We start from the raw sequence: 16,820 nt of genomic DNA on the forward strand, positions 1-16,820 counted from the left end.
GCTCTCTGCACAGCTTAGGCAGACGCTAAAGAATAAAGGCTTCAGGCAGACGAAAGCCTAGCATATGACTGCAGTTGGAAAATGAAGTTGCAAAATACAGCAGTGAAACTTGCCGGAACAGATTCTCAGTTTCTCAAGGATCTATCCAAAACTTAACTTGAAACAAGCAAGAAGATAAGGCATGGTAAATTTCAAAACAGGCCCTGGATAGTGTATGAGGTTTATGAAAAGAAACAATTTGGTACTGCAACAGAAGGCCAAGATGTCACTGCTTCTCTCAGCAGAGCTTGATTACAGGCTTATCACGTTTCAACAGTTTCTAATCAAACACTAACAAAAGAATGGATGCAAATTGGCCTGCATTAGAAACGTGGGTGAGACTCGCATGAATATTGACAAGCCAGCCAATCAAACAGTGAGCAAGGTCAGAGAGAAAACAGTCTTTGTGAAGGCAACTGGCCATGAAAAAGTAGATTCACATTGTGCTGTGTACGTGTGTCCAATGGGACAAAGCCCAAGTCAATAGTAATATTGAAGAGAAACCACCACACCCAACAAAATAGCAATTCCTAAAAGGATTAGCTGTCTCCATTCAAGATAAAGAATAGAAAACTGAAGGTGGTTTTGAAAATATGCCTGAAGAATGTTTGAAGTTTCAGATCAGGAGGGTAACATGAAGGAAGATATTTTTTCATCTGGGACATGTTCAGGTCAATAACGTAGTTGAAGTTAGATCGCTAAGCAGTGATATTGCAGTGAATCCCGGTGGTCTAATCAGCCTTGTTCGACCATTGGATATATCACTAAACAAATATGAAGGAAGAAGTGGAATATCTGGATGATTGGAGGGGAGAAAATATTCTTGTTTTATTCATTGTGGGACATAGGCGTTGCAAACCCATCCATAGTTGCCCTTGAACTGACTTGAGAGTCAACCACATTATAACTGAATCTGGTAAGGACAACCGGTTTCCTTCCCTGAAAGAGATTAATGAACAAGGTGAGTTTTTCTGACAACCAACAGTGGTTTTATGGTCTTCAGTAGATTCTTAATTCCAGATTTCTTTTTTTAATATTGAATTCAAATTCCATTATCTGACGTGGTGGGATTCAAACCTGGGTCCTCAGCACGTTAGTTGAATTTCTGGATTAATAGTCAAATGATAATACCATCAGGCCATTGCCTCCCCTCTAAGGGAGGCAGCATATGGGCTCTGATGTTAGCGCCCTGTTTGAATGGCACAACAGAGTATAGGTTATAGAGGCCTGGGATGAAATCGGAATGGAGTTTATGATATCCAATGCACTTAATATGGACGATGATTATTTGTGGAATGATATGGTTGATGACGTGATTGCTGTTGAAGAAAAACTGAATGAAATTTTATAAATTTGTATAAATGATTTTTGTTTTTGATGAATTTAGTGTACAAGATTAATGTCTAGCTCCATGACTTGGCAGGAGCAGTCACTGACCTGCCAACTCTGCAATAACAAGACAATGGGAGTGGGTGGCTTTGACTCCCTTGAAACTAATACTTGTATAAAAGTCAACCCCCCATCTGTTGGCTAAAGGTTTTTCACTTTTACACAAATATATACGTTAATGTCAGTTTTGAGGGCGATTCAGAAGAGAATTGGATAATTATCTGAAGAGGAGAAATTTACAGGGTTATGTGGAGAAGATGGGCGAATGTCACCATGTGAATTGTTGCAGAAAACCCATACTGACATGATGGGCCAAATGACTGAACGCCTCTAAGTCAGAATCCTGCCTAGACTAACGATTCCCTAACACCGTGAGCACTGTATGGCCAGGGATAGCCGACGGCGTCAGTGTCGAGTGCCTCCCGTTACTTGTCTGGAGTGCGGCCAGATGGGCGCCGCCTCTGCCTTTACATGCAGCATGTTTGTTGGGAATGTGGTGCTAAAACATTCGTAGACGACCTGATTCTGGCTCAGGGTTTCTTAAGTAGCAGAGCAGCTATCTCGCTGCGATCTATTGAAAGTCACCCCTCGAGTAAGAAAAAAATTCCAATTTTTAAATTTGAGGAGGAACTTCTTCACTCAAAGGGTGGTGAATCTCTGGAATTCTCTGCCCGTTGAAGTGGTGGAGGCTACCTCGCTAAATATATTTAAGTCACAGGTAGATAGGTTTTTGATAGACAAGGGAATTAAGGGTTGTGGGGAGAAAGCGGGAAAGTGGAACTGATCCACTTCAGATCAGCCATGATCTTACTGAATGGCGGGGCAGGCTCGAAGGGCTAGATGGCCTACTCCTGCTCCTATTTCTTATGTTCTTATGTTCTAATGTAGTTCCCATTTGCTGATGTAAGAGATTCACAAGATCACCCCACACCAGCAGTCTTCAGAATTTGCCTTGTTACTTTTTGAATGTGTTTTTCTGGGGAGAAAATAAACGCATTTCTTAGACATCGTTCTTTGACCTGTGGGTTTGACATTGTGTAAGAGTAGCAAAAGTTGTAAATCTGAAGTTCAGAGCGTGGTTTCTCAAGAGTTTTGATTTATGCTAATAGTTTAAAAATCTTCTGTCAGCTGATTGGAAAACTGTAACCAATGGCACTGTGTCAACTCTGCCAATCTTTTTCAATTAGGTCAAAGAGAGGAAAAGCCCCTTCAGCTCAAAGGACTCATTAGGTCTAGAAGGTTAAAGCTGTGATTCCCTTTGTGATTACATTTAAGTAACTCTTGTCCATTCCCATGAGGCAAAACCAACCACTGAGCACAAAGAAAGTCAGCAGTCAAATATAGTATGATATTAGCTGCCTGTAGGTTTGCATGATTTATTCTCTAATGCACACGTATTAAAACAATATAATTCATTTACATGGTTGTTATCCTCAAAACAAAATCCATGTGCAGTTTGCAAATTCTCCCTGTTTGTGTGGGATTCTTCCGGGTGCTCCAGTTTTCTCCCACAGTCTGAAAGACCAGCTGGTTAGGTGCATTGGGCACAGTGAGGGAGAATTCAGCATGGCCAAACAGGCACAAATGTGGTGACTAGAGGATTTTCACAGTAACTTCATTGCAATGTAACATAATAAATAATAACAAAATAATTTTTAAAAACTTTCTTCTAACTTCTCCCTTGCACCCCCTTTCCTGCAGGCACTGATTCTTGTTAAATATGATTCCAAATGTGGCTATTGCCTCTGAGGAATGCATTCTAGTGGTCAATCTTTTGAGTCTCAGTGGTGAAATCATCCATCATTTGGGTGAGATGTTTAGCTGGAGCCCAAACTCCCATCTTAGGTGGTTGTCAAAGATCCAATGCACTATTTTTAAGAAGGGCAGCGGAGTTCTACTTGTTATTGTCCTGGCTGATTTTGACCCCTTAATCGACATCACAAAAGCAGATTGTCTGATGAATATATTGCTGTTTTGGGATCTTGCTGTGCACAAAACAGCTGCCACAGTTCCTTCATTACAACTGTAAATATGCTTCAAAAGTTGGCTATAAAACACTTTGAACATCCTGCGGTTCTGAAGGATACCATATAAATGCAGCCTTCACTGTCAAAATGGTGTTCACAGCACACTATCAGCTTTTGTGGTATTGTTTACTGTTTCCCATGTCAGCCAGTATAATAAGCTCGTTCCAACTTGAAAGTCTGAAGCAAAAACAGAGAATGTTGGAAAATCTCAACAGGTGTGATGGAATCTGTGGGGGAGAGAATAAAGCTGGTGTTTCGGGTCTGGATGCCCTTTTGTCAGTGCTGAAAGTCTAAAGAATGCAAGACAGGTAATATGGAAAGATCTCCTCTTGGTGCTATTCTTTCACTGGTTGATTTATAGCAAATCCAAAGAGGATTTCCTTGCGCTAAAGAAAGGGAACTATGGTTGAAAGAATTTTGCAAATGTTTAATTGAAAAAAATTAAAACCATTGGAAAAAGACTTGCAACTGCACCCACCTCATACCTGATGTTTCTCACGTTGGGCTTTAAGCATGACTGTACTTTTTGTATCAGTATCTTTCTCGAGAGACTTTGCAAAATCAAAATAACTAGCTGCTCCAAATCTGAAAGGTCCTTGACTGAAATGTTAACTTTTCTTCTCTCACCACAGATTCTGCCTGACTTGCTGAATACTTATAGCATTTTCTGCTTTATTAATTACTGTAATTGTTATGGTAAGAAGTGTCACAACACCAGGTTAAAGTTCAATATGTTTTCTTGGTAGCACAAGCCGCTGACTTTGGGAACATTGTTCCTTCATCAGGCGAGTGGGTGTTCTGTTCACAAGCAGGGCATGTAAAGACTAAAATAATGGTTGGAATGCGAGTCTTTACAGGTAATCAAGTCTCAAGTCTTAGAGTCAAGTCAAGTCGCATTCTAACCATTATTTTGTAAATTGAGTTTGTGTCTTTATGTGCCCTGTTTGTGAACAGAACTCCCACTCACCTGATGAAGGGGCAGCACTCTGAATGTTAGTGGCCTGTGCTACCAAATAAACCTGTTGGACTTTAACTTGGTGTTGTGAAACTTCTTACTGTGTTTACCTCAGTCCAACGCTGGCATCTCCACATCATAAAAATATCTGCTTTTTTTATATTAGTCTTCAACTCTCCCTCATGCTTTCTTTTCTGTTGCCTGAACAGGCAGAACTGGACTTTTTCTTCCTGCTGTGACTATTAATCAAGGTCTTTCATCTCACTTGAACTTTCTTTTAACAAATCCGTGATTAACTTGGGTTTTACATCATTAATATGCATGATGCCATACAAAGTCTGTGTACACTCATTATAAGCAACAGATTGTCAGCAGTGTGGTTTGAAAATTCACGCACAGCAAAATACAATGCTGCACAATGTTAGCATCCATTCAGAATGGAAATCAAACGTAATTACTAAATCTTTCAACGACCATGCGTCATTCCAGAAAGATGTGAATACTTGAACTGACAGAGTGAAGAGTAATTTAAAAGATTGCATTGTTGCATTTTTTTTTGGCTTGATACTAAAACAAATGTGGCCTGTTTTTAAAAAAAAATTTAATTGCACATTTACATCAAATGAAAAGCATCAGCAGAGCTCATGGGCCCGATTTTGCCATTTTCGTTCTAAGTGCCGAGTCTGGGCGTAGTACAGATCCGACTTAGAAATCCGCTTTCAGGCACTGCCATGTGCTCTCAGCCATCTCTAGTCCGATTCGGCTGTGGGCGGGGCTTAGTGCTGCCGAAGCGATTGGGGCTCTAAACTGCACCTGCGCAGTTAGAAAAACAATTGGAAAAAGCGCGCCCGTGTCAGATCGCTCCCAAGCCACACAAAACGGTAAAAGTGGCCCGGGAGCGAAAAGAGCGAGGGGAAGATGTATCTTGGGAGGGGGAAGGTGGATCTCTGGTGGGGAGGGGCAGGGGGTCCGCTGCCACTCTGCAGGCGATCGGTTGGGGGGGAGGGGTGGCGATTGGTCTGGTTAGTGGGGGAATGGATAAGGGGGGCAGTGATGTGTGCGGGTAGTGGGTGGGGGGAGTGGTGGATAAGGGACACACACACATATCACTGCCCTCCTTATCCATCCTGACCCCCCCCCCCCACCCCCAAACTATTCAGATCAAGTGCCCCCCCCCCCACCCACCACCACCAATCGCTCGCAGAGTGGCAGCAGACCTGCTTCTGCCCCTCCCCCTCCCCAAAGACAACAATCTGGCCACCCAGCCCCCACCACCCCCCCCAACTCCCTTTCCCCTCCAGAAGAGCATTGACCTGTCTCCTCACCCCCACCACCAGACAATGATCAGCCGTCCACCCCCACCAGAGATACATCTGCCGCCGCCTCCTCCTCCTCCCCTCGCAACTAGACAACGATCTGACCTCACTCCCCTCCTCCCCCCTCTAACCAGAGAATGATCTAACCTGCCTCCACCCCCCACCCCCACCACTGATCTGAGTCAGACAGCTTATGGAATCACTGAGCATGCTTGTCAGAGGCTGGAGCACCCAACTCGTGTTTATTCAGCAGGGCCCCAGAAGCACAGTTCCGGATTGGTAAATGCAGTGGTAAAGGGGGAAATGCTGATAGAGTTGGGTGGACACTTCATTAATTCAATTTAAATATATGCAAATGCACTGATTTTGGCACGGACCGGATCCCCGCCATTCGCAGGTCTCGGTAAAGTGGTGATCTGCACGGATTCGAGTGCAGATTACGATAAAGGCCTCACACCTGACTTTACCACGACTTCGTGCCCAAAAACGAGTGCAAATTGTTGGTAAAATCGGGCCTAACGTTTGAAATAATTTTGAAAAATGGTTGGTATTCTACGGTCTCTACACTGTTAGAGTAGAATTATAGAGTCACTACAGTGCAGAAAAAGGCCATTTGGTCCATCAAGTCTGCACCAACCTTCTGGGTGAGCAAGCTACCCAGACCCATCCCTCTGCCCCATTCCCATAACCCTAAGCTAATCCACCCAATTCACACAACTTTGGACACTAACGGCAATATATTATGGCCAATCCACCTAAACTGCACATCTTTGGACTGTGGGAGGAAACTCATGTTTCAGGAATGTTGTCAGGAAGGCTTATGGAATGCTAGCCTTTATAGGAAGGGGGATAGAGTTTAAAAGCTGCCGACTAATGGTACAGTTGTATAGAACGTTGGTTAGACCGCATTTGGAGTACTGCGTCCAGTTCTGGTCACCTTACTACCGGAAGGACGTGGAGGCTCTGGAAAGGGTGCAGAGGAGGTTTACCAGGATGTTGCCTGGCATGGAGGGGCTGGGGTACGAGGAAAGGTTGGAGAAACTGGGACTGTTCTCCTTGGAACGACGGAGATTGAGGGGGGACATGATAAAGGTATATAAGATACTGAAGGGAATAGACAGAATCAATAGTGAGAGACTGCTCCCTAGATTGGTAACAAATACAAGAGGACATGATTTAAGGGTGAGGGGGGAGAGATATAATTTGGATATGAGAGGAAGGTTCTTTACGCAGAGAGTTGTGGGGGTATGGAACGCGCTACCGAGTAGGGTGGTAGAGGCGGGAACGTTGGACTTGTTTAAGGTTCAGTTAGATAGGCACATGAGTGAAACGAGGATGGAGGGTTATGGTAGGGGTATTAAATAAGGGTTAGAACCTCGGGAGAGACCGGAAAGGCAGGCTTGTGATTAACGTTTTTGTCTTTTATTCCGCAGGTGGAGGTCCACCTCGTTGTCAAACGAGGGGCATGCACACGGTGGGTCGTGCGTGGGCTACTCTTGGAGGTTCCAGGAGTGGCCTAGTACTTTGTGTCGGTGTGTGTGCTTGATCCTGGACCGGTAGAAGGGCGCCGCAACAGCTCGGTGACTAGCACTGCTAGCTGTGCAGATACATGGATTTGGGCCTGTGTCTGTGGGAGTTTGTGCATTCTCCCTGCGGATGCGTGGGTTTCCTCCGGGCGCTCCGGTTTCCTCCCACACCCCAAAGATGTGCTCTTAGGCTGATTGGTTTTACCAAATTGACACTATTCTCCCCTGAATCTGGCTAAGTCAGGGGTTCTATTCGTAGACACGCAGGGTAGAATAGGTGTAGGGTGATGCGGCGGCGCGGGCTTGTTGGGCCGAAGGGCCTGTTTCCCGTGCTGGGTTGTTCTTTGTTCTTTGTTCTCATGCAGATACAGGAAGAACATACAAATTCCACACAGTCACCCAAGGTTGAAATTGAACCTGGATCCCTGGTGCTGTGGGGCAGCAGTGCTAATCACTGTGCACCATGCCACCTTTTCTCTTCTTTACTAAAACAATCTTAGTCATTATTGCAGTGACTTTTATTCATTGAATTTAGAAAAGGCTTGCATTTTAATCATATGAACATCTAACTCCCAAATCCACTGGTTAATCAGTTCACATCTGAAGTTTGTATGTTACTATAATAAATGGAGGGCGACTCTGTGTGGCTTAAAATAACGAAAGGTTTATTGCCAACAATAACTAGGTACTTAGAATAAAGGGTCAGACGGAATTAACCATGTGACTGTATAAAATTTCTCCCTGGCTCCAACTGACGATCATCCCCAACCCGGGATATGTGCCCTTGCACTCAATTGCTTCAGCTTCCTGCCTTGACATTCCATGGGGTCCTCAGGGGGCCCTCGGGGAACGCCTCCTTAAAGTGGCCACAGTACCACACTTCTTTCCTGTAAGTCCCGAATTCACCAATAGATTGTCAGCAGTGTGGTTTGACAGTTCAGGTACAGCAAAATACAATGCTGCACAATGATGGCATCATTCAGAATGGAAATCAAGCATAATAACTAAATCTTTCAATGACCATGTTTTATTTCAGAACAATGTGAATACTAGAACTGACATTAATTTGAAGAGTAATTTAAAAGATTGTATTGTTGCTTTTTTTGGGCTTGATACTAAAACAAATGTGGCCTGTTTGAAAAAAAATAATTGCACATTTACATCAAATGAAAAATATCAGCAGTGCTAAAAGAACATAAGAAACATAAGAAATAGGAGCAGGAGTAGGCATTCTAGCCCTTTGAGCCTGCCCCGCCATTCAATAAGATCATGGCTGATCTGAAGTGGATCAGTTCCACTTTCCCGCTTTCTCCCTATAACCCTTAATTCCCTTGTCTGTCAAAAACCTATTTACCCATGACTTAAATATATTTAGCAAGGTAGCCCCCACCACTTCAACGGGCAGAGAATTCCAGAGATTCACAACCCTTTGAGTGAAGAAGCTCCTCCTCAACTCTGATCTAAACTGCCCGTGCCTTATCTTGAGGCTGTGCCCTCTGGTCCTGCTATCCTTTCTAAGCAGGAAGAATCTCTCTACCTCTACCCCATCCATCCCTTTCATTATCTTATATGTCTCTATAAGATCCCCCTCATCCTTCTAAACTCCGAGTACAGACCCAGTCTATTTAGTCTCTCTTCATAGTCCAACCCCCTCATCTCCGGTATTAGCCTAGTGAACCTCCTCTGCACACCCTCCAAGGCCAAAATATCCTTGCGCAAGTGCGGCGACCAAAACTGCACACAGTATTCCAGCTGCGGCCTCACCAGTACCCTGTACAGTTGCAGCAAGACCTCCCTACTTTTATATTCTATCCCCCTCGCTATAAAGGCCAGCATTCCATTCGCCTTCTTGATCACCTGCTGCACCTGCAGACTGGGTTTTTGCGACTCGTGCACAAGGACCTCCAGGTCCCTCTGCACTGTAGCATGCTGCAGCTTTTCGCCCTTTAAATAGTAATCCCTCCTATTATTATTTCTGCCAAAGTGGATAACATCACACTTGCTAACATTATATTCCATCTGTCAGGTCCTCGCCCACTCAGTCAGCCTATCCAGATCCTTCTGCAGACTTTCCACACCCTCCACGCAATTTGTTTTTCCACTCATCTTTGTGTCATCAGCAAATTTCGTCACCCTACACTCAGCCCCCTCCTCCAGATCATCTATATAAATGGTAAATAGCTGAGGCCCCAGCACCGATCCCTGCGGCGCTCCGCTAGTCACCTACCGCCAATCAGAATAGCACCCATTGATACCAACTCTCTGCTTCCTATTAGACAACCAATCCTGTATCCCCGCCAACACCTAACCCCCAACTCCGTGCACCCTAACCTTCTGTAGCAACCTTTTATGAGGCACCTTATCAAATGCCTTTTGAAAATCTAAAAACACCACATCCACCGGTTCACCTCTGTCTACCGCACTAGTCACATCCTCATAGAAATCCAATAAATTTGTCAAACACAACTTCCCCTTAACGAATCCATGCTGCGTCTGCTCGATCAAACCATTCTTTTCTAGGTGCCTCGCTATTTCTTCTTCGATGACAGATTCAAGCATTTTTCCAACTACAGACATTAAACTAACCGGCCTATAATTCCCTGCCTTTTGTCTGCTACCTTTTTTTTAAACAGCGGCGTAACATTAGCCATTTTCCAATTTTCCGGCACTTCCCCAGAATCCAGCGAATTTTGGTAAATAATTACTAAGGCATCCACTATCACCTCTGCCATTTCTTTCAGAACCCTGTGATGCATTCCATCCGGTCCTGGGGACTTGACCACCTTCAGTCCCATTAGTCTATCAAGCACTACCTCTCTAGTGACAGTAATCGCATTCAGGCCCTCAACTCCTACCATCCTTCTATCTTTAAGATCCGGCAAACTATTCGTGTCCTCAATCAGGAAAATCCCAGGGAAACTCATAACAAGTTTAGTTGACCTGGAGACTTCCAAATTCTGGTAGAATGTCCCAATTCAGTGCTAGGATCTTCTGGAAATGAAGAATCAGGTTGGGACAGATGTGAATGGCAAAATCACCAATCTGGGATTAAGATCCTCCTCCGTAGCTGCTGTATCCTTACTTACAGAAACCACTGGTAGCTCTGGTTCCGAGATTTACTACCGAGATTCCTGCACCAATGCTGGTAAATCCAAATCTACTGCAGGGGTCACCTGTTGAATCCTTGTATCAGGTACTGCTCTTAGAACATAGAACACTACAGCACAAACAGGCCCTTCAGCCCACTAGTTGCGCTGATCACTTCTATACCTACTAAGCCATAGACCTATCTATAACCCCCAATCCCATTAGATCCCATATACTCATCCAGAAGTCCTTTAAAAGACCCCAGCGAGTTTGCCTCCACCACCACTGACAGCAGCCAATTCCATTCACTCACCACCCTCTGAGTGAAAAACTTACCCCCTAACATCTCCTCTGTACTTGCTTCCCTGCACCTTAAATCTGTGTCCTCTCATAGCGACCATTTCAGCCCTGGGAAATCGCCTCTGAGAATCCACCCTATCTATTCCTCTCAACATCTTATAAACCTCTATCAGGTCGCCTCTCAACCTTCGTCTCTCCAGGGAGGAGTCCCAGCTCCCTCAACCTATCTTCATAAGGCATGCCTCCCAATCCAGGCAACATCCTTGTAAATCTCCTCTGTACCCTTTCAATAGCTTCCACGTCCTTCCTATAGTGAGGTGACCAGAACTGCACACAGCACTCCAAATGGGGTCTGACAAGGGTCTTATAAAGTTGCAGCATTACCTCCCGACTCCTAAACTCAATCCTTCGATTAATGAAGGCCAGTACACCATACGCTTTCTTGACCACATCCTCCACCTGCGAGGCCGATTTAAGAGTCCTATGGACCCGGACCCCAAGATCCCTCTGCTCTTCAACACAGCTAAGACTCCTACCCTTGATATTGTATTCCTTCATCCCATTGGTCCTGCCCAAATGGACCACTACACATTTATCTGCGTTGAAGTCCATCTGCCACTTCTCCACCCAGTCTTGCATCCTATCTATGTCCCGCTGCAACTTCTGACATCCCTCCAGACCACCCACAACACCACCAACCTTCGTATCATCTGCGAACTTACTAACCCATCCCTCCACTTCCTCATCCAGGTCATTTATGAAAATGACAAACAGCAGGGGTCCTAGAACAGATCTCTGGGGCACTCCACTGGTGACTGACCTCCATGCAGAAAAAGACCCATCCACAACCACTCTGCCATCTACAGGCAAGACAATTCTGGATCCACAGGGCCAAAGTCCCCTGGATCCCATGCCCTCTCACCTTCTCAAGAAGTCTTGCATGCGGGACCTTATCAAACACCTTGCTGAAGTCCATGTAAACCACGTCTACCGCTCTTCCTTCGTCAATGTGCTCAGTCACATTCTCAAAGAACTCAACTAGGCTCGTAAAGCACGATCTGCCCTTGACAAAACCATGTTGACTATTTCTGATCATTCTAAACTTCTCCAAATGCTCATAAATCTAGTCCCTCAGAAGCCTCTCCATCAACTTACCAGCCACTGAGGTCAGGCTCACCGGTTGGTAATTTCCTGGGCTATCCCTGTTCCCTTTCTTGAAAATAGGAACCACATCCACAATCCTCCGGAACCTCTCCCGTCTCCATCGACGACGCAAAGATCATCTCCAGGGGCTCTGCAATCACTTCCCTCACCTCCCACAGTAACCTGGGGTACATCCCATCCGGTCCCGGCGACTTATCTATCTTGATAGAATTCAAAAGTTCTAACACATCCTCTTCCTTAACATCCACACACTCAATCTTTTCAGACTGCCGCAAACCTGTAGTACAACCTCCCAGATCACTTTCCACCATGAATACCGAGGCAAAGTACTCATTAAGCACCTCTGCCATTTCTTCCGGTTCCACACAGACTTTCCCCTTCACCTTTTATAGGTCCTATCCCTTCTCTTCTCATCCTTTTACTTTCTACATATTTGTAGAAGGCCTTGGGATTCTCCTTAATCTTACCTGCCAAGGCCTTCTCATGACCCCTTCTGGCTCTCCTAATTTCCTTTTTAAGCTCCTTTCTACAAGCCTTATACTCCTCTAGATCCTTAACATCTCCTAGCTCTGAACCTTTTATATACCTTTCCTTTCTTCCTGACTAGGTTCACCACAACCTTCGTGCACCACGGTTCCCGCGCCCTAGCAAAACCTCCTTGCCTCATCGGAACGTTATCGTGCAGAGCTCCAGTCAAACATTCCTTGAATATCCACCACCTTCCTTCTGTACTTTTCCCCAAGAACGCCTCCTTCCAGTTTATTCGTCCAATTATCTGCCTGATGTCTTCATATTTCCCCTTACTCCAGACAAACACCTTCCAAGCCTGCCTGATCCTATCTCTTTCCAATGCTATCGTGAAGGAGATAGAATTATGATCTCCATCCCCAAGATGCTCTCCTACCGAGAGATCTGACACCTGTCCTGATTCATTAGCCAGCACCAGGTCAAGTACAGCCTCTCCTCTCGTAGGCTTATCCACGTACTGTGTCACAAAACCCTCCTGAACGCACCTAACAAACTCCTCCCCATCCAAACCCCTTACCCTTGGGATATTCCAGTCGGGAAATTAAAGTCTCCCATCACGACAACTCTGTTATTACTACATCTCTCTAGGATCTGTTTCCCTATCTGCACCTCAACTTCCCTGTCACTATTGGGCGGCCTATAGAAAACACCCAGCAAAGTTATCGACCCTTTGCTGTTCCTAACTTCCACCCACAATGACTCTGTAGGCAGTCCCTCCACGGCATCCTCCTTCTCTGCAGCCATGACACTGTCCCTGATCAACAGTGCCACTCCACCACCTCTTTTGCCCCCAACCCTGTCCTTCCTGAAGCATCTGAATCCTGGCACCTGAAGTACCCAGTCCTGTCCCTGAGATATCCAAGTCTCTGTAATGGCCACCACATCACATTCCCAAGCAGCAATCCATGCCCTAAGCTCATCTACCTTATTTACTACACTCCTGGTGTTAAAATAGACGCACCTCAGCCCCTCGGTCTGGACATTTCTCCACCACCCGTCTAACCTCCCTCTCATACTGTCTACAGTCCTTCCCTACCCGGGAGCTAACCTTCTCGGTCTCAGTCTCCTCATCTCTGTTCCCTCCCCCCAACCTTTCTAGTTTAAAGTCCCCCCAGTAGCCCTAGCCAGTCTTCCCACCAAGATATTGGTCCCCCTGGGATTCAAGTGCCACCCGTCTTTACTGAACAGGTCACACCTGCCCCTAAAGAGGTCCCAATGATCCAGGAACCAGAATCCCTGTCCCCTGCTCCAGTCCCTCAGCCATGCATTCACCCTCCACCTCATTCCATTCCTGCTCTCATTCTCCCGCGACGCAGGCAGCAATCCTGAGATTACTACCTTCACATTCCTCTTTCTCAGCTGCCTACCCAGTTCCCTATAATCCCTTCTCATGACTGCTTCCCTCTTCCTGCCTATGTCAGCAGTACCTATATGAACCACAACCTGCAGTTCCTCACCCTCCCCTTTCAGGATTTCTGGGACGCGTCCAGAGACGTCCCGGATCCCAGCTCCAGGGAGACAAACCACCATCTCTTCTCCTGAGATGTCTACATGTTCCTTCATGCAACAACCTTGTATTTCTATGATATAGGAGACCAGTCCCATTCTTTGGGGTGGTATGGTGGCACAGTGGTTCGCACTGTTGCCTCACAGCACCAGGGACCCTACTTCAATTGTGGCCTCAGGTCACTGTCTGTGCAGAGTTTGCACAGTCTCCTCATGTCTGTGTAGGTTTCTGCTGGGTGCTCTGGTTTCCTCCCACACTCCAAAGATATGTGGATTAGTTTGATTGGCCATGCTAAATTGACCCTTATATCAGAGGGACTAACAGTGTAAATATGTGAGGTTGTGGCGATAAGGCCTGGATAGGATTGTTGTCATGCAGGCTTGATGGGCTGAATGGCTTCCTCCAGCACTGTAGGGATTCTGTGATTCTTTCCACAGACTTACCAGCCACCCATTCCGGTCTTGCTATAAAGTTTCTGACCATGACTAAATCCCCAACTTTGAAAACTCTTGTTATTTTTCCTTGTCATGATTATCCTTTTTGGGAGGCTTACCTAGCCTCCACCATCCCCAATAAATCCGGGAATATCACATCATAACCATGTCCTTAAGCAATGTCCTGTTAGTAGCTTGGCTGGTGTGACCCCTGCATTTGACATGGTGTTGCAAGCCAAAAAGTGGCTATACATAGCGGTCTATTGATTTATTTCTTCTTCAATGATTTGAACATTTGTACAGCTTGTTCGCTAACCCATTGGGTGGTTGGTTAGGCGCTGACCTAACATAGCGAATACCACCTGATTTGACAAATTTTTGAAACACCTCCACTGTGAATGACATGCCATTGTTGAGACTAAGATTCCAGGATGCCATGAATGGCAGCAATTTTCCTCAGTTTGTCAATGGAAGAAGTGGCTGTTGAGGACTCCTTCAACTGGGCATCCATTCATCTAGAATGTGCATTTGCTAACTCCCTCAATATGGCCACAAAACCTGAAACTGGCTCCCCAACTGCTGAATGAAATTTATATATCAACATGATTGAAGGACAGGGATTGAAATGTTTTTTAACCAACTCAGCGATCTGGTCAAAAGACTCTTGTGTCTGGAGTGTCAGGCGATGTTAAACTTCTCACTAAGCTGTAAGTCATAGATGTGAGCGGAATAACCTTTCACTTTTCTCCAGCTGTTAGTTAATCTGCTACAAAGGAGTAATGCAGCTTTCAGTATATTGACCCCAGTTTTCCACTTCAGGGTCAAATGGTTCCATCTTTCCCATCAAAGTCCAGCCTTGGGTTGCTGTCTATGTGGAGTTTGCACGTTCTCCCTGTGTCTGCTCCGCTTTCCTCCCGCAATCCAAAAATGCGTGGGTTAGGTTGGTTGGCCATGCTAAATTGCTCCTAAGTGTCGGGGGATTAGCAGGGTAAATATGTAGAGTTACAGGGATCGGGCCTGGGTGGGATTGTTGCTGTTGCGGACTTGATCAGTCAAATGGCCACCTCCTGTACTGTAGGAATTCCATGATTATATTCTACAAAGTCATTTTAATGTGCATATATACCTTACTACTTCATATTTCTGCCACTCAAGGCCTTCCCACTCTAGCTGCACGCTGCAATCCCCAACGACTTTGAAAGTTATCCCTCGTTACCAGCCTAACAAATTAAGGGCTCAAAGTAACAAAGAATTTATTGCCACTAATAAATAGGTATTTACAATAAAAAATCAGAGAGAATTAACTATGTGACTAGATCCAAATGAGGATCCTCCCTGACCTGGGATATGTGACCTAGCTTCCAATTGGCTCAGCATCCTGCCTTAACACTCCATAAGGTCCAATCCAGTCACCTGGCCATCAAGGAATGCCTCTTTAAAGGGCCCACACTACTACAGTTAGTATGATTTCTCTCTTGTTGAGAGAATTTCACCAGTTCTCAGCCACTGGCTGGAATATCAATTTTTAAAGTTCAGTAGAATTTTAAATATTTCTTTGAGTATTCTGCAAGTCACAAATAGCTAATGAACTGCCATTCTCGTAACAGGTTATGTGGGCAGGACTTAGAATACTTAGTGTATGTTTGTTTCCATTCCAGTAAAGAAATACACTGTCGATTTTATAATGCACTATAATTGAGTGTTCTAGTTTAAGGAATGCTAGGTAATTTGTTCTGCAGTATCAGTAAAATTGACTTTTCGTGCAAATGCACAGAAGTACAAAATCTTTCTTTCAGTAATGTTCTTTGATTTGATTTATTTTGTAACGTGTATTAACATGCAGTGAAAAGTATTGTTTCTTGCATGCTATGCAGACAAAACATACCATTCATAGAGAAGAAAATGAGAGTGTGCAGAATTAGTGATACAGTGATAACTAGGGTGCAGCGAAAGATCAACTTAATGCAAGGTACGTTCAAAAGCCTGACGGCAGCAGGGAAGAAGCTGTCCTTGAGTCGGTTGGTACATGACCTCAGACTTTTGTATCTTTTTCCCGACAGAAGAAAGTGGAAGAGAGAATGTCCTTAATTATGCTCGTTGGTTTGCTGAGGCAGTGAGAAGTGTAGATAAGATCAATGGATGGGAGGCTGGTTTGCATGATGGATTGGGTTGCATTCAAGACATTTTGTTTTGTGCCACAGGTCTGTCTGCCTGACAGTCTTCAGACTTGTGACGCAGTAAAACTGCCAGCTACTCAGAAGTTCTAAGAGCTGACATATGAGTATGGTTCCATTATTAAAGCATCTACTTAATTAAGAGTCATAGAAGAAATCTTTATTCGTGATTTTTTTGGGGGGGGAACTTCACCTTCCATTAATCAGCTGTATTATTGTTGTTGTAGTACATACTGGTAAGGATGGAAAGATTTTATTTTCAAATCGCTGCCATACAGGGATAGCTTAAGTTGTAGATGTATCTGTCTGGCCAGTCAGTGTATAGGACATGGAACACAAAATGGGAAGCAACAATCAGGATAAAATTTCAAGTC

At 44.8% G+C, this 16,820-nt stretch overlaps 1 protein-coding gene across 8 annotated transcripts in view; it reads left to right on the forward strand.

Annotated features, from left to right (window-relative positions):
* LOC145358418 (disabled homolog 2-interacting protein-like) overlaps nt 1-16,820 on the forward strand; it is a 739,003-nt gene that overhangs the window by 661,743 nt on the left and 60,440 nt on the right. The gene's annotated exons all lie outside the window — the stretch shown is intronic.

The sequence above is a fragment of the Carcharhinus amblyrhynchos genome, chromosome 25 (genome assembly GCF_965287045.1).
Source record: "Carcharhinus amblyrhynchos chromosome 25, sCarAmb.v2.hapA, whole genome shotgun sequence".
Lineage (NCBI taxonomy): Eukaryota > Metazoa > Chordata > Chondrichthyes > Carcharhiniformes > Carcharhinidae > Carcharhinus > Carcharhinus amblyrhynchos.